The sequence below is a fragment of the Kogia breviceps genome, chromosome 8, assembly GCF_026419965.1.
Source record: "Kogia breviceps isolate mKogBre1 chromosome 8, mKogBre1 haplotype 1, whole genome shotgun sequence".
Classification (NCBI taxonomy): domain Eukaryota; kingdom Metazoa; phylum Chordata; class Mammalia; order Artiodactyla; family Physeteridae; genus Kogia; species Kogia breviceps.
This window is the reverse complement of record NC_081317.1, coordinates 72,781,989-72,796,867: the sequence shown is the minus strand read 5'-3', so window position 1 is coordinate 72,796,867 and position 14,879 is coordinate 72,781,989. Positions and strand designations below refer to the sequence as shown.

General features: G+C 43.8%; 1 protein-coding gene across 3 annotated transcripts in view; it reads right to left on the bottom strand.

Moving 5' to 3' along the window:
- TJP2 (tight junction protein 2) overlaps positions 1-9,683 on the bottom strand; it is a 130,680-nt gene extending 120,997 nt beyond the window's left edge. For 2 of the 3 annotated variants that reach the window (XM_059072710.2, XM_059072709.2), the window contains exon 1: positions 9,272-9,683. The gene's annotated coding sequence lies outside the window, so the exon portion shown is untranslated. Of the gene's footprint in view, positions 1-8,205; positions 8,381-9,271 lie in introns of those variants that run through there. The other variant, XM_067039558.1, reaches the window with a different exon arrangement.
- Between the last annotated feature and the right edge of the window lie 5,196 nt (positions 9,684-14,879).

Sequence of the window (14,879 nt, the reverse complement as noted above, 5' to 3'; positions counted from 1 at the left end):
CCAACATAGTAAGTCCCCAGAAAAAACACCCTGGGTACTGAGTCTTTAATGAAATTCCCTGGCTGGCAACATTTCACACACGTGGTCTATTGGAATTAAGCCTGTCCTGCATAACTCTACTGGGGGAAGACACTTGGAAGCTTGCGCCTGGTTTTCTCAGATTCTGATCGTATGCTTTTTCCATTTGCTGATTTTGCTTTGTGCTCTTTCACTGTAATAGTCATAGAGGTGACTATGACTCTATGCTAAGCCTGTGAGTCTTCCTAGTGAATCACTGAAACTGGAGGTGACCTTAAGTGTCCCGAGACACAATCTCTCCCAGAAGCAGGACTGAGAAATACTTCCTGTCCAGTTCTGACCATTACCAGAGGAATTGCACACCTGGGCCCACAGGAATGTAAAATTGTGCAACTGGCTGAGTGGGATGGAGGACACAAAGGTGAGTCTAAAGTGGGCGGTGGCTACTCAGCTCCGGAGCTCAGCAGCAAGTCACAGGCAGAGCTGGGCAGGGATAACACCCACTGATACTCAACCCTCTCCCTCTGCGGATGGCAGGTGCCCCCAGATGGTAACACAGAGTACTGCGGGGCAGATTTTGGCCTTGTTCCAAAGCCCAAGAGAAGTGCTTTATAACCTCAGGTACAATGAGGATTCCTTTCAGAAAAATATGAAATAAAACTAGGAGATGTTTGTCTCACGTCTGTGAAACTGCAGGGAGGGTAGGACACAGCTCAACTTCACAGGACCCAATAGCAGTGGACCGCCGCCCTTCCTGGATTTCTTTTCTGTAGCAAACCTTCTGATCTTCACAGCATGGACTGTCAGCACCCACCCTCAGAACAGGTTTATGCCAAGTTACGCTAAGGAGACTAGACACCTGGTAGCACAGATTTTTTTAAGCCAGTAAGCTGAGCAGGCAAAGGTGTGAAAGGAAGAAAACTAAAGCTCGATGGCCACTACTGGTGCAAAGGACTCCTGCTCTGGCTTACAAAGCTCCTCGGGTTCTAGGTTGACTATGATTCATGGTAACAGGCAAGAGGGAGAGGGCCAGTCACGACTCCAGGACTGTGGCCTGAAGGACTAAAGGGACCTCTTATCTTATGAAGGCAAGTCCACACTTGGCCCTGTCCCCAAGCAGCCCATCCCACTACCTGGTAACGCTGGCCTCCCTAGAAGTGGTGAAAAGGCGTGGCCTCAGTCCCATTTACACGGAGCTGGGGGGCCTCACTGGCCTCTGTCCCCTCAGAACTCTCTCCCCATCTCTCCCCCATCTCAGAGGCTTCTCTTCCAGCCACCCCTCCCCACAGATATCCCTATGTCCCAGTTCCCAGCCCAGCCTGGGTCATACCTACTTCCTCAGCCCTACTAAGCTCCTATATACACAGGATGCGTGAGCTCACCTCTAGCCTCGTCCCCTCCCTCACTCTGGCTCCGGTCCTATACTTCCAAATGCCTCCAATCCACTGGTTCTCTAAGTGAGGCCCCCAGACCAGCAGCATCAGCAGCACCTGGGTACCAGTTAGAGATGCAGATTCTCGGGCCCCCATCCCAGACTGACTGACTCAGAAACCAAACTCAGGGGGTCGGTAATGTGTGTCTTAACAAGCTTCTAGGTGATTCAGATACAGCCCAATGTGTTAGGACCACTGAACCACACACTTCCATTTGCTTATTCTAAGGCTGCCAATTTTCAAATGGAAGTAATTTTCGTTTTCTAAATCCAGATGATTTCCCTGTTTCTCTTACTGCTCCCTACATTTGCCAGTAACACAAGATCCAAACAGCACAACCCATGTTCAACAGAGTGGGCCTCTAAAATGCCAACGGGTATTTTAAAAATTCAGGATTGATTTGTAACTGTAGAACATGAAGCTGATTCTCCATACGGCTATTGAGAAAAAACACTGCCATGCAGCTTGGGAAAGAACAAAACTGTACAAACTCACACCGAAATGTCCATCAGCCTACGCTCCTGTTGGGAGTACATGAAAATAAAATCAAGAGTACCCTAATAAAAGATATCAACAATTTATATATTCTTACATATTTTAATAAGTTGAATGGACAGATGTTAACCAACAAAATATCAAACAATATTTTCATTCAAGTGTTTAAAGTATCCACCATAGGGACTTCCCTGGTGGTCAGGTGGCTAAGACTCTGCGCTCCCAATGCAGGGGACCCGGGTTCGATCCCTGGTCAGGGACCTAGGTCCCACATGCCGCAACTAAGTGTTCGCATGCCACAACTAAAAGATCCTGCACGGAGCAATGAAGATCCCGCGTGCCGCAACTAAGACCCTGTGCAGTCAAACAAACAAATAAATAATAAAATGTCCACCATCAGCATAAGCATATTTTTTGGTGTATTAACATTTGAGAGGTGCACGATTTTTTAGTGGGCATTAAATCAGCATATAGACTAGTAAGTCCCTGCCTACTTACTCCCCTTCACCTCCAAGAATCTATGTATTAATTCTTCACTCAAATCCTTTGGAACATCAGGTACTACATGTACTAGGCCCCAAGGCAAATAAAAAAATGAGCCAAAACCAAAATAAATTTTAAAAGAGCAAAGGGCTCAATTTACATTTTTAGTATTTTTCTAAACAATTGAAACTAGGGGATTTATTCAAAATTGATTTTCCTCTTCCTCTATCTAGTGTTCCCCTAGAAGGGGATTTTAAAAAAGGTCAGGAAAGAATGGCTTAATAAATAAGTTCATGAAAAAATGTTTAACATCATAAGGCATCAGAGGAGTGTGAATTAAAACTACTTCATACCAACCAGGATGGTTAAAATAAAAAAGACTGATGAGGATGTGGAGAAATTGAAACTCTCACACATTGCTGATGAGATAGTAAACTGGTGCACCTACTCTGGAAAAGTCTGGCAGTTCCTGAAAATGTTAAATATAGAGTTAGATATGTTTTGCACTTGTAGGTATGACTATGCACCCCAAAGAAATGAAAACATATGTTCACATAAAAACATGAATGTTCACAGCAGTATTATTCATAACAGGCAAAAAGTAGAAACAACCCAAATGTCCATCAACAGATGAACGGATAAACAAAATGTGATAAATACAATCGAACATTATTTGGCAATAAAAAGAAGAAAGCTCTGATACATGCTGCAATGTAGATAAACCTTGAAAACATGCTAAATGAAAGAAGCCAGAAATACAGGACCACATATTGTATAATTCCATTTATATCAAATATCCAGAATAGGCAAAACTACAGACAGAAAGTAGATTAGTGGTTGCTTAAAGTAGGGGAAGTAGGGGATTAGAAGGTGCCAGCTAAGGGGTGGAAGGACTTCACGAAGGGGTGGTGTTCTTTTTAGGGCAACAAAAAGGTCCTGAAATTGATTCGGGTGATGGTTGCACAACTCTGTGAATATACTCAAAATCAATGAACTGCACACTTTATAGGTGAATTGTATGGCATGTGAATTACATCTCAATAAAACTGTGTTTTAAAGAATGACCTAGAAGCTAGAAGAGAATTACAAACTCAGTTAAGTAAAATGTGTGAGGTACCTCAGAAGTGTGGCTTCTTCTGTCTCCTTTGCATTGTAAATTTCTCCCAAATGAAGGTAAGACATTTTTATTATCATTTTACAGTTTACAAGCATTTTTATAAAAAAGGTCTTTTTGAGTCCTTACTATAATCTTAAGAGGGAGATAATTATTTCCCTAATTTTACATTAAGGGACATGGTGGCTCCGAGTTTATGAGGTTTATTCCCGCTCAGTCAGCTGGTCAGGGTAAATATCAGTTCTTTTGCACCTGAATTCTGTGCCCTTTCTTCCACACTGTGTAGCATCTTGGGGTGCCTCGTAAATACCATCAGGTTGATATGCAGAGATGGTACTGCTGACGGGTCTCAGTAAGGAGAATGTCCATGACTTGCTTTTTCTGCAAGCTGCACTAGCTATGCTAATGCTACATTCAAGCCACGTATAGTCTAATTGATCACTCCTCCGAGGTCTTGTGGTACCATGGAAAGAACACTTTGCTGTTGACTCCTTTGCTCTTTTGGAATTTATTTCAGTTTGGGCTCATTTTTTATTTGCTTCAAAGCCTAGAGCAGCTAGTACCTGATGTTCCAAAAGATTTGAATGAAGAATTAATGAGGGCTTCCCTGGTGGCGCAGTGGTTAAGAATCCGCATGCCAATGCAGGTGACACGGGTTCAATCCCTGGTCCGGGAAGATTCCCACATGCCACGGAGCAATTAAGCCCATGTACCACTACTACTGAGCCTGTGCTCTAGAGCCCGCAAGCCGCAACTACTAAGCCCACCGTGCCACAACTACTGAAGCCTGTGCGCCTAGAGCCCAGGGCTCCACAACAAGAGAAGCCTTGACAGTGAGAAGCCCGTGCACCGCAATGTAGACCCCACTCACCGTAACTAGAGAAAGCCCACACACAATACTAAGGACCCAACACAGCCATAAATAAATAAATAAATAAATTTTTTAAAAAAGAATTAATGAATACATAGTTTCTTGGAGGTGAAAGGGAGTTAGTAGGCAGGGATTTATTATTCTACATGGGTGGACCATGGAAAGGACCATATTCTAGAGTAGGAAGACCCAGGCTGGCTTTAGTCTTCTCATCTGTAATATTATAAAAAAAAGAAACACCTCTCTCAAAGTCATTGGAAAGATTTATTGAGAATATATATGAAAATGCCCAATTCAAAATGGGCACTCGACAAAAGTTCATTGATGCTGGATCAAATAGTCTAATACCTTGATAACTTAGGGAGACCAGTGGGCTTTTCTGGACATTCAGGATTCTGAACCTCAGATCTCAAGAATGAAGACCAACATCAAAAAGTGTTTATTCGATTTGTCAAACTGAAACAATGACTACCTAATTTTAAGGAAGAATTCATCATTAATTTTATTTCATGTTTAATATAAAATTGTGTTCTCTTATACTTTCAGATTAATTTCTCAATATCTTAGTTTGCATGTGTGTGTGACTCCCAAACCTGACTATACATCGGAATCACCCAAGGTGATATAAAATTGTGTTCTCTTATACTTTCAGATTAATTTCTCAATATCTTAGTTTGCATGTGTGTGTGTGTGACTCCCAAACCTGACTATATATCGGAATCACCCAAGGTGATATTAAACCTACAGATTCCAATGCAGGGAGTCTCACTCAGAGAAGGTCTGGAGTAGTTGGAGAGGTTCCATTTTTACTAAACTCCCCAAGTGATTCTCCAGGCATCACTGAATTACTGATAAATCCATTCACTGAACACTTTCTAGGAATTTTTTCTCCTGTACGGACTACAAAATAGCATTTGTTCACCAAATAAAACACTGAAGTATATTGCTATTTCGGAAGAGAATATAGTGGAGGAGGGGAAACATTTTCTCTTTGCCTTACCATAATTAAAAAATAATAATAATAACATTCTGAAATTCTGTGAATGCAAGAACCTCTTGAAAAAGGAGAATTTTCTGCCAAATCTTGCCTATCTGAATTATCTTCATTCATCATTTCAAAGGGACTTTTCAATCAAAGGGAGCTCTAAGTTCCTTCCTACAAGGTGATAACCTCATTCTAATGAAAGTCATAAGACAAGAAAAGTCAAGGGTCTTAGAGAAAAAAGAATTTGGGAAGAATTTTAAGGATCTGCCACTATTCAGCTACTTATTAAATATCTTCCCAATATCTCTGATCACTTATGCATTCTGAACCACATTCTTGATCTATAACAATGCCTTTGTTAGATCATGAATGAAACCATTTTTATTAGCTTGTCAATTCACATTTCTGTCCTCACTGAAAAGCATGTCCTCAAACCACAACCTGGATAATTTTGAGCACATGCAAGCAGATTACTTTCAGTATTACAAAGCTTTCTATAAATTAGGAGCTTGGGATTAACAGATACACACTACTATCTACAAAATAAACAACAAAGACCTACTATATGGCACAGTGAACTGTATTCAATGTCTTGTAATAACCTATAATGGGAAAGAATCTTAAGAATATACATATGTGTGTAAGTGAATCACTTTGCTGTACACCTGAAATTAATGCATTGTAAATCAACTATACTTCCATTGAAACAACAACAAAGCTTTTCTAAATTAGACAAACATTTTTACAACTAGAAATAATGTTCTTGGACCATTAGACTCACTTAACATTAAAGCAGTAACAAAATATTTTGGGGTCTTTTAGAAAATTATTTCAAATCTTTCTGACTTCCTCTTATATCTACGCAAGCAACAACACTTTTTCTTAAGCTTTCTTTCAACTACAATGAGTTTGGATCAGTATTAAAAAACAAAAACAAAATGATAAACTCAATGTAAACACGATCCCTAAAATAAAGCCAGTTAAAAGAAGCACAGAGATTTTACCAGTCATCTGCACCTAGTTAATTAGTGCAGTTTGAGCCCTGGGTAGTTCCATTGCTTTCCAACCAAACCAAAGAGGAAGCCCTCATAGTTTCAGGTTGTCTCCATTAAAAGAAAGCACATGCACTTTAAGAATCTGGAGTTAAAATGCCAAGTACACCAGGCCAGTGACCCAGGAATTTCCAAACGTTTATTCATATTCTGAGATGATTTTACTTTTACTTTACATTCCTGTTCAACTTTTTCTGTACCCTACAGAAAATGTCATTAACAGTATCCGGAAGTTCAGGGACTGGGAAGAGCGGGGAATAGGGTATTCTTTAATGGGTACAGAGTTTCTGTTTGGGAAGATGAAAAAGTTCTGGAAAAGGATAGTGGTGATGGTTGCACAACACTGACCGTACTTAACGCCACTGAATTGTACTCTTAAAAATGGTGGTTAGGGGCTTCCCTGGTGGCGCATGGTTGAGAGTCCGCCTGCCGATGCAGGGAACGCGGGTTCGTGCCCCGGTCCGGGAAGATCCCACATGCCGCGGAGCGGCTGTGCCCGTGAGCCATGGCCGCTGAGCCTGCGCGTCCGGAGCCTGTGCTCCGCAACGGGAGAGGCCACGACAGTGAGAGGCCCGCGTACCGCAAAAAACAAAAAATAAATAAAATGGCGGTTAGGCCTCTGGGCTTTTATTACTGAGGGCCTGGGTTCAATCCCTGGTGGGGGAAATAAGATCCCACAAGATGCCCAGAGGGGGCTTCCCTGGTGGCACAGTGGTTGAGAGTCCGCCTGTTGATGCAAGGGACATGGGTTTGTGCCCTGGTCCGGGAAGATCCCACATGCCGCGGAGCGGCTGGGCCCGTGAGCCATGGCCGCTGGGCCTGCGCGTCCGGGGCCTGTGCTCCGCAACGGGAGAGGCCACGACAGTGAGAGGCCCGCGTACCGCAAAAAAAAAAAAAAAAAAAATGCCTAGAGGGGCAGGAAAAAAGAGAAAAAAAATGGTTAAAATGACAAAATTTATGTTGTGTGTATTTTATCACAATAATAATGATGAAAGAATTAAAAGTACCTAGAAACAAAAAACCCACAGGCCTAAGGAGCCTGCCACCTGGGGTGGAGGTGCTGTGACCCATAAAGCTGTAGTGTGTTTGTCCTGGTCTGGCAAAACGCAGGTTCAAACTGTAGGACATGGATGGACATGTAAATCACTGTTTTTTTTTTTTTTTTTGCGGTACGCAGACCTCGCACTGCTGTGGCCTCTCCCATTGCGGAGCACAGGCTCCGGACGCTCAGGCCCAGCGGGCATGGCTCACAGGCCCAGACGCTCCGCGGCATGTGGGTCCGGGGCACGAACCCGCGTCCCCTGCATCGGCAGGCGGACTCTCAACCACTGCGCCACCAGGGAAGCCCCAATCACTTCTTTAAACTGGACAAAAAACTTCACCCCAACATAACCCTCTGCCAGTGCTTCTCAAGCCATAATAGGCAAAGGGTCCCTGGGGACCTTGATTGAGTAGTTCTGGGTAGGTCTGAAGTCCTGTATTTTTAACAGGCCCCAGGTGATACCGCTGTTGCTGGACCGTGAACCTCACTCAAAGCGGCAAGGCCCCAGCGCGCTTGACGTAAAGACAGTCACCCTATCCATCTAACCCTTTAGAACCACGGTCCCCTCACCGGGAAACGCGGAGGGTTGATCATGTGTTTCAGAAGAATTGGCTAAGGACTTAACTTACCTACCAACCAGTTTGTAAAAGTGCGCTGAGAAACTTGGATAGAAGGCCTGACTGAATGGAGCGTTCTAAGAGAACCCACTCACCTCAGGGACTAGCAAGCAGCCGCAGCTGATAAGGATAATTGACAGCGGCAGTTTCGCAGAAAATCCTCAAGCCAACTTCAAAACAGTCTTGAAAACACCCTTCTCAAGCTCGAAGAATGCCTGGAATTCAGTGGCCTTTATCCAACATAAAGATGTCCAACTCAGTTTTGACTGAGTTCCCTATAGAAGAACCTCACAATGTAGCCCTTGAAGACTGACACCACGCAGCATGTTGACAAGCTCGGCCCCTCCCTTACAAATGGGTCAGAAAGTGCAAAAAAAAAAAAAAAAAAAAAAGTTCTCCCAAACTGCCGAGCTGAGAGAACAGATCTCGGCTCCCGGGCTGCGTGGGCTGACAAGCATCTCCGGGGCTCTCAGCTGTGCGCACTTTTCAGGCTCCGAGGCTGAGACTCCGCCGGCAGGCCAGGCAGCGCCCACCTGCTCTCAACTAGCCAGCGCCTCCCTCAGCCCGCGTAAATCCAAGGCACCAGATCCTGCCCCCTCCAGATATATTGCAAACGCTGACTGAGCCAACAGAAACTCAGAGGCCCTTTAAATCTGGTTCAAGAGAAGCTCAACGGAAAGTGAAACAGCTCCCATCCCTTGGGGGAGAAGGCTCCAGGCCAGGTAGGAAAAAGAAGGTGGCTCCCAGTCACCTGTAGCTGCCCTAGCTGCGCGCCCAAACCCACTTCCAGATGAGTCCCCAAGAGAAACCCCGTGACTGTCATCCCGGAGGGGGGGTATGGGGAGGCAAAAGTCAGTGAAGCATCCCCAGAAAGGGAAAATCATCAATGCCCAATAAAGTCCAGCCCGAATCCACAGGGGCATGGGGTGACAGAGCATTTACTCACGCTGCCCCCTACCTCCGCTACCATGAAGGATGCAGGGCGCAAGCGCCCCGCCGCAGCCCGCAAAGCCCTCCCCCGCCAGAGTCGGGACCGGAGGGAGATATCCCGGGCGCTGCCGGAGCGCTGAGGCTGCGCCTGGGACGGCTCTTCTCCGGCCTCGCGGAGGGCAGCGCCGGGACGCTCAGTGGCGAGCGAGGGACCGGGAGGAGGGTACTCGCCTGGAGGCGGGTGGCGGGGGCGGCAGTCGGCGGAGTCGGGGGCAGGGCGAAGGCGGCTCTGACGGGCGCCTGGGAGCCTCCGACGCGGCGCCGGCTGCTGGGCCTGTGTCCACTGCGCTCCCCGCGCGCGTCGCCGGCGGCGCCTCGAGGAGCCGGAGTGCTGGAGGCGGCCCAGCGAATGGGCGGGCGCGAGTGGCCTCGGCTGCTGCTCCTGTGTATTATTGTGACTCAAGCTATTTCCTGTTTGGAGGTTTGGGAGAAAGAAAGAAAAAAAAAATCTAGGGTGGGGGCAGGGGCATCGGGGCGGCGGTGAGCCAGAGAGCGGAGGCCTGGAGGGGACGAGGGTGGGCAGCGCAGTCACCTGCTTCCTTCGAGCCCCCGAGGGTGCCTAGCGCGCGAGCCGGGGGAGAAATGCAGTTTATTGCAGCGCTACTTTGGGGTACTGAGAAGGACGGAGGGTGGCTCACACACGCCACCCAGCGTTGGGGTAGGGGATGCGGCCGCAGCGACCGCGGCTGCAGGGACCGCTTGGTCACTCCAGCCCGCGCGTCCACTCCCCTGCCTCTTTCCTTCTCTGCAAAACTGCCGCTGAGCTTTCTTCCCCACGAAGGGCGAGCGGAATTTGCTGTGCTGCCTTTTTTCTTCGTGACCTGGTCGGCTTTTCGATCCCTTCCAGGGGTGTGAGCAAGGAAGGGGTGAGCGTCGCTCCCCTTTCAAAAACTACGGGAGGATCGTTGTGGACCATTGTGGGTGTTTGATTGGTGGTATTGGGGGGTGGGGGTGGGGGTGGTATGGGAAGGCAGGTTAATTATTTTGGTGGAAAGTTAACTTACATGATCAGCTTCCGTTCCCCTCCTCCACCCACCTCACCCTTAGCGGGATCACAGGGTCTGAGGCCCCAATCCGGAAATACCGGTTCCTCCCGCTGGGACAATAGGTGAGGGCGGGAGCGTTAACCCTTGGTCTGGCTTAGTCACCACGGTAATCTCTGCTCCGCTGGGAGGGCAGAATCCTCCTAGTGCCCAAGCGTGCAACTGGCAAGCAGGTGCCGCTTCCATTTAGTCTTATTAAAAATCCTGGAAAAAAAAAAAATCCTGGGAAGGTTATGGGGACTTATTGTTTAATGGGTGCAGAGTTTCCACTTGGGATGATGAAAAAGTTGTAGAGATGGATGGTGGTGTTGGTTGCACAACTATGTGAATGTACTTAATGCCCCTGAATTGTGTGCTTAAAAATGGTTTGAATGGTCAATTTTATGTTGTGTATTTTACTACCAAAAAAAAATCCTGGGAAGATTATACCCTCATTCATTCAAGACAGCTTTGCTTATGATTGCCAAGCCCCCCTTCCGTCTTCCCTTACACAAACGTTTGCCAGAAGTAATGGAGTAAGTAAAACTGAAGTTCATTTAGTTTAGACTTTGCGGGGGGGGGCGGGGGGCGGGTACATATCAACAAGTTATTCCAAGAAGTGAGTAGATTGAGCCTAGAGGACAGTACAGTTTTTAAAAAGATGAACAGTAGTTTGTCAGAAACATAGTGCTGGCAAGATGAATAAAGGTGTAAATAGTGTCTTACTGTTTATCTAAGAAAGCAGGAACACATACATTTGCGTATGTATTTTTTAAATGGAAAGATAAATTATTAAATAAAATGGTTACTTATTTGGGAGAGATGGAACAAGATGGAAGGTACAAGGATAGAGGCTAGACTTCTCTGACTATATCTTATTTTGTAGATTTGACTTTGGAATGATGTAAATTTTACATAATTATGAAAAATTAAAAATTTAAAAAGCAAAATGCAACTAATGAATGTAGGTATCAAGTTGGTGGCTTAACCATGTAAAGGGAAATTATGTGAGGTGACTTTAAAACACAATTATTTGACTCTGCATCCCTTAGGAATATACCCTAAGGATGAAGAGAATATTAAAAAAACAAAACAGAAACTGCTTTTCAGTAATCACAATATTAGTAATTTATGTTAGTGTTCTTAAGAATCAATGTTTTTCAGAATAAAAGAGATAAATACAAAATCAAAGTTAAGCAATATTAAATTTGAATTGGAATTATCATTTAGAACTCATGATATACTTTACTTAAAAAATGTTTTTCCAAGGTCTTTTACTCAAAATGTCCACCAAACAGTGACCAACCTAGTAGGAATAAGCACTCTTAGATCCCAGATTGTAGTCTCTAAATAGCATTTTTTCCCCAAAAGGAACTAGACCTACTTGGAGAAGTGATTTATTTTGGGTTAAAGGGAAGAAGTACCCAAAATAAGACTGGAGCATCTTGTCAATTCAGAAAGCAAGGAAGCTATCAAAAACTAATAGGTTCACATGAAATGGAAGCGGAAGCCAACCTGTAGAAGCACCCACTGGCTAAAGTGGGATAAATTTGAGCATCAGTAAGGAAAATAACTGCAATGAATTGAGACATATCAAATATGTATATCTCCATGATTCACAAGGATACTTAAAAATGGGGTAAAAAACCCTGATTGGTTACCTTTGCAGATGCAGTAGAACTAATTCATTATTTTGAAAGCTGGCAAATTGCAAGAGAGAATTACACATTTTACCTGCCTCTTCTGTACTGTATCTAACACTTAATATGTACCACTTCAGATCTTCTTTGCCTCACCTGTCTCTTATTGCAGCCACTGCTGCAGCAGTAAGTTCTATGTGGGCTCTTTCCACCTTCATACAGGAAGAACCCAGATAACCTTATTTCCTACCTTCCACTCCAGCACTTCCCTGTTAATGCCAGTGTGCGGATCCATGGAAACTATCTAGGTGCCTATGCATACACCACCCTGAAGGGTGGGTGAGTTAATGTTTTGTGGTCTAACCTAAGACCAGTGGGGGATAGAAGCTGATAAGTATTCCTTCCTTTTCTCCCAGGATGAACTGTCCTGAAACTCAGTCTATATCACTTCTCAGAAATCAAGTCACAAAGAATCTACCAATCAGATGCTTGAAGCTGCAGCCTACTGGGCTTGAATTGGCTCTCTCGGCTTCCCCCTCCCCTCACTTCTTTCCCTAGGACCATGCTTCCAATAAAGCCCATGTCTCAAGAACTCTGCTTCCTGGGAAACCCAAGCTAAGACCTGTACAAACTATCTCAGGGTAACTAAATAGTTGATGAGGAAATTATTCTAGCAAATAAGAGTATCAGCATTTTCCAAAACCCTATGAAATAATGGATCAAGGCAATGGTCATCAATGGCCACTAATCTCACAGAAAAGATCACCAGACATTATGTGCAATATGATAGAAATACGCAACACTGCAAATGACACATTATTGCCAAAAAAGAGCAAACCTGAATCTGATCAAGCTTCTAGATCCAACTACCAGTTTAGAGGAACTACTGGAATAGAGCAAAGTGTTAACACTACTAGGGGACATGATCAACAAAATCCAGAATGTGAGAAACTCAAAAAGACAAATGACCCAGTTTCCTCAAAAAGTAGCAAGGCATTAAAAATGATGGGGGAAGAAATGTATAGATTAAAAGACTTAAGTCATACCAATAAAATACAACATGTATTTCTTGTTTGGGTCCTGATTCAAAATGGTGAGATATTTGGGGAAACTTGATAGTCCCTAAGTTAGTAAAATTTTAGGGAAAATTTTTAAATATTTTAATCACATGCCACTGATTTAATCTACTGTATGGAGTTGGTATTGCTACTACCTGTGTTTGGGTGCCATATACACACATACACACACACACACACACATACAAAATAAAACATGTTTAATTTCTTTCTGTATCTGAAGTGAAATGAACATTTCAGAGAAGACTTGGATTCTGGATTTTCTTTGAATGTGTTCAGGTAGGAAGAAAGGGACTCTGGCTGGCATAGCTGGTAACTGACATTCTCTTTGTCTTTCCTACCCACTCCTCTGTTCTGGTTATGGGCTGTATGTATGCCTTTGTCTGTGCTTTCCTGTAATCAGCAAAACAGCATATTCAGTAATAAATATTTCCACTCTGAAGACTAAACATTGTAAAATCTGCTCTTAGAAATAAAAAGAGACACTTCCATGGACCACAGGGACAGTACTCTGAAAAATGGGACAAGAACTCTGGGTTCTGACTCAGAGCTCAGCAGAGGTTCCCTTCCCACCACTGACACCAAGTCAGTCACATAGAAACTGTCTTGCCTTCCCGGGAGACAAAGCCCTATTCTGCTGCCTCTCGTGACAGGGAGCTCTTGTATTCTGTGTCCTGAGGTTCTGAAATCAATACTGTGCTTCACCTGCAGACTGGACAGACAGGATGGGGAAAGGGTCAAATCTCAGTCTAAAGTGGGGCACTTGCCCTGGTGAGATAGGTGTTTTCTTTATGGGCAATAGGTGCATTATCGAGCCCCAGAAAGAGCCTTGTTTCTAGTTTTGACTTTGCTGCTTGCTGCCTGTATGATCCTGAGTTTTGCATTTTTTTTCCAGTTTTATTGAGGAATAATCATCATACATGACTGTATAAGTTTAAGGCATACAGCATGATGGTTTCATTTACACATATTGGGAAATGATTACCACAATAGGTTCAGCTAAAAACCATCATCATGGATATTGATATCCATCGTGAATATTGATACAATAAAAGGAAAGGGGAAATAAGTTCTCCCTGTGATGAGAACTCCTAGGATTTACCCTTTTAACAACTTTTCTGTATATCATACAACAGTGTTAGCTATAGTTAGCATGTTGTACATTACATCCCTAGTATTTATTTATGCTATAATATTTATCTTATAATATCTTATAATAATATAACTGGAAGTTTACCTTTTGGCCATCTTCCTCCAATTCCCTCTGCAATGCCCCACCAACCAGGCCGCAAATTTATATTTAATTTCCTTGCGTCTCAACTTCAGTCTTTCACTCTTTGACCTGGCAACTCCATTTCTAGTTATCTAGGTATCTACCCCTCCCCCACAAATATTTACACACATATTGAAATAAATATATTTAAGAATGCTTATTCCTCTGTGTTAGAATAGCAAAAAATTAAAATTAAATGCCACTAAAAGAATGGCTAGATAAATAATGGTACATCTGGATGATGTGCTAAATGTATTTTGGTGCCTTTCAGGGTAGTTTTTTGTTTGAACTATTCAGAGGTTTGCTTTGGTTCCAAAATGAGTATTCAGTTAGTTAAAGTTACAGATCCCAAACCCTAGTTCTTCTTTAGGCTTTAATTTTACACATTTTTATTATTCTATCTGTAAGTCTAGCTTTTATTTTCACCTACAAAATTTTATTATGTTATATTTGATACATACAAAATAATGTAAGTACCATCTATGTAAGCTTGGGAGCATATAATAAAACGAATACAGGAATCCACCACACTATTAATAAATAGAACAGTACCTGGATTTACCTGGTGGCACAGTGGTTAAGAATCCGCCTGCCAATGCAGGGGACACGGGTTCAAGCCCTGGTCCGGGAAGATCCCACATGCCATGGAGCAACTAAGCCCATGAGCCACAACTACTGAGCCTGTGCTCTAGGGCCCATGAGCCACAACTACTGAACCCACGTGCCACAATTACTGAAACCTATGCACCTAGAGCCCGTGCTCTGCCA